At 39.2% G+C, this 3,971-nt stretch overlaps 1 long non-coding RNA gene across 1 annotated transcript in view; it reads right to left on the bottom strand.

Annotated features, from left to right (window-relative positions):
- The window catches only part of LOC108312113, a 199,390-nt gene that overhangs the window by 98,596 nt on the left and 96,823 nt on the right, over window positions 1-3,971 (bottom strand). The gene's annotated exons all lie outside the window — the stretch shown is intronic.

A 3,971-nucleotide genomic window follows, 5' to 3' on the forward strand; every position in this document is an offset into this window, starting at 1 on the left:
CCTCCTGGGTTCAGGCAATTCTCCTGCCTCAGCCTCCTGAGCAGCTGGGATTACAGGCATGCACCACTATACCCAGCTAGTTTTATTTTGTATTTTTAGTAGAGACGGGGTTTCACCATGTTGACCAGGATGGTCTCAATCTCCTGACCTCGTGATCCACCCACCTCAGCCTCCAGCGTGCTGGGATTATAGGCCTGAGCCACCACGCCCGGCCCCAAGTCTGAGTCTTTTAAGATGGCTAAAGGATTAACATTTTAATAATGACAGGATCATGATACTGGCTTTGTGTTTCTAGGATAAACCCTGATGACATTCCTAGTCTCATTTGTTGATTTATTCAGTCAGACATATTTAAACATGGAACATGTATGCTGTCCAAGACTATGCCAAAAAAGGTCTTTTTAACTATAAAACTGCATGAGAATCATACCACAGCTTCTCTCGTCGGAACCCACTGAGTCTTTCATATACACACTGTTGTATATCTATGATACAACAGTTATTCTGATCCCAGAGATTCCCTATCTTTCCAAATTTAAGTATGTTGTGACAGTACGCATGATTAGAGGAATTTTATTCTAGATAAATAAATAAAATCATCTTAATAGTTTTTGATGAATATAAAAATTAGATCATTTAAATTCTGAGTTTCCCTTGTTCTATTGCTAATGTAAACATGAATCTATCTTCACTCTGAAGTATTTTATTATAATCTTTTCTTTTTTAATCAACTAAATTGCCAAGGAGTTTAGTTCAGAAATAAAATAACTTTTAAAATTTCAAAAGACAGGCAGCTAAATATTATCAGGATTTCACAAAACATACAGTTTACTGAGGTTATAGTCAAGTGCTTTGCAACTTCCTGAGTGAGGCCAACTTGATGACATTTCATGTTGAGAAACTTCCGTTACAAGCAGAAGTTCTGAGAAAAATAATACGAAGAAATTGTAGATACTCCATCACTTCACACACACACACGCACTTCCATCCTCCCCACAACCATCAAAGAAACTTGTATAACTAATTTGCATACAGACTTCAAGTACCCTTTCATAAAGTGGGAAGTCACGCTACCATCATGTAAAGGTTGAGAGCAAAATGAATAGAGACTAAATATAGGTAAACGAACGGCAGCTTCTAAACTTGACCAGGAATTTGTCCATAGAAATGAGATAAAAGTAACTTTCCTTTTATATTACTTCCTATTTAACTGCTGAATTCCTCTGATCATACCCAGTGTTGACCTAAACATAGAGACTGGAGGAGGTCATGGAGTTGAACCATCTCGTTTGAGAACTGTGTGACTCTGGGCAGGTTATTTATCTTCTTTTTTTTTTTTGAGACAGTCTCACTCTGTCACCAGGCTGGAGTGCAGTGGCACGATCTTGGCCCACTGCAACCTCTACCTCCCAGGTTCAAGCAATTCTCCTGCCTCAGCCTCCCAAGTAGTTGGGACTACAGGCGCGTGCCACCACACCCAGCTAATTTTTGTATTTTTAGTAGAGACAGGGTTTCACCATGTTGGCCAGGATGGTCTCGATCTCTTGACCTCGTGATCCGTCCACCTCAGCCTCCCAAAGTACTGGGATTACAGGCGTGAGCCACCACACCTGGCCAGGTCATTTATCTTCTAAGGTTAGTCTTTTTTTTTTTTTTTTTTTAAATCTACAAAATGTTGTCAATTAAACGAGATAATGTATGTAAAGCACACAGCACAATGCATGCAGTACGTGCATAAAACAACTACTGTTATTATATCCACTACTTCATTTTACTCATTGATGTCTGGATATTCAGTGGAAGCAGTGTACATGCTACCACAATGCAGGCATGGACTTGTCAGACACAAACTGTCTCAGAACTAGGACAACTGTGTTTGTCAGAAGCAATGAGAGAGTTAGCTGGCTTAACAGAGCTTCTCAGATGAATGACCATTTCTTCATGAAAGAATATTTCTTTGTTTACTCCTGACCAGCTTAGGAAGAAGCTGTATTATATTTAGCTTTGATTCCTCACACCTAGCTTGATTGGAGTACTTTTTTTTTTTTTTTTTTTTCTTTTCCCGAGAGGGAGTCTCACACTCTGTCACCCAAGCTGGTAGCTGGAATTACAGGTGTGTGCCACCATGCCTGGCTAATTTTTTTGTATTTTAGTAGAGACAGGGTTTCACCATGTTGCTCAGGGTGCTTTTGAACTACGAAGTTCAGGCAATCCGCCTGCCTCTGCCTCCCAAAGTGCTGGGATTACAGGCATGAGCCACCGCGCCTGGCTGGAGTTCTCATTTTTGAAGAATGAAGGATTTATAAATAAATGCCTAATGAATGAGTGAAAAACATAAATAAAAGTTTTGGGGTTATTACTGGTATTACTGCACCCTGGACCTTGGTCTCTTAAAGATTACGGGGTCACAACTCATTATGCTACAGATAACAGAGAAGCCCTTAGGAAGGCACCCATTTACCTATTTATGAAGCTTATGAGCATTTAGGCAAACAATCTTCCATGAGAAATCAAAGTGCAGAAAGAGGCTGAGAAGCTACCAGGAACATGTATGACCTAATCATACCCCCCCTTCCCTATTCTCATCATGCAAACTTCTCACATTTGAATTCCCAACAGTTAGAGTATCAGAAGGTCTGTGTGAGGTACATTATAAGTTTAGAAACCATGAGGGAAGAATCTAAAAAATGACATTAGTATATTCAGTGGTTTCTTTTGACCTTCAGGGGTCCCTGATGGGCCTGAGTGCAAAGCCCCATTTCCTCATAGGGCAGGAGTAGAATCCTGATGTGTAAGGCTAACAGGATCGTTTCCTTTCTGAGTTCTTGGGCACTAGGCCAAGTGAATGGGCAGGAATCATCCCAGTTGCCGAGTAAAATGGGGTGAAAAGCACTTCTGGCACACTTTGTTTATATAAATTATACTTGTTTGCAATTCATCAACTCCTTCTCTACTTTATATCCATATGTAATGTAAATGATCATCTTTCTCTGAAGCTCTGTAATGATGCACAGCTCAAAAATGTGATGGAATCAGCTAAAAGAGAGCAGATGGAAGTTTTCCCCCAATATGCAGATTCATAAAAGAAATACAGAGCTCAACAAAAGGAGATACATAAGTACTTTTACCCGGGGCTGCATGGACTTCTGTATGACAGTAAGTTTCTGTAACTATTCATTCCGGAAACCTTTACTCAGTCATTTCTGCAGCAGTCATTGAAAAAGCTCTGGGAAAAAAATCTGTGTCTGTATAAAACAAATATATTTTCCTTTGGATTTTTATTGCACCTTAGAATCCATGATTCAGGAAGTAACGGTTAAATATTTTACCAGAGAAATACAATTAGAAGGCAAGCCATGTAAAAAAGTGAAGTCTTAAGTGTTTCTTTAGCAATACAAACTACAGAAATTTAAAAGCACACTATTAATCTGAAACAGCAATATAGGGAGAATAATGAACTGTCTGGATCACATTTTTGTATTTTTCTTAAATATCTGATTACTCAGGGGCTAAGGTGGTTCGTGTTGGTATACTGAAGATACAGCAATGCTGCTAAAAATCGTGTTAAGACAAAGAAACCAACCATAAAAGAAAATATAGGAAATGGTTAAAAAAAAAAAAAAAAAAAAAAAAAAAAAAAAAAAAAAAAAAAAAAAAAAAAAAAAAAAAAAAAAAAAAAAGATCTCCGGGAGTGGTGGCTCATGCCTGTAATCTCAGCACTTTGGGAGACCGAGTCCAGCAGATCACTTGAAGTCAGGAGTTCAAGACCAGCCTGGTCAACATGATGAAACCCCATCTCTACTAAAAATACAAAAATTAGCCAGGTGTGATGACACACCCATGTAGTCCCAGCTACTTGGGAGGCTGAGGCAGGAGAATCATTTGAACAAGGAGGTGTAGGTTGCACTGAGCCAAGATGGTGCCACTGCACTCCAGACCGGGTGACACAGTGTGAGACTCTGTCTCAAAAA

Source organism: Cebus imitator, unplaced genomic scaffold (genome assembly GCF_001604975.1).
Source record: "Cebus imitator isolate Cc_AM_T3 unplaced genomic scaffold, Cebus_imitator-1.0 Scaffold7, whole genome shotgun sequence".
Taxonomy (NCBI): domain Eukaryota; kingdom Metazoa; phylum Chordata; class Mammalia; order Primates; family Cebidae; genus Cebus; species Cebus imitator.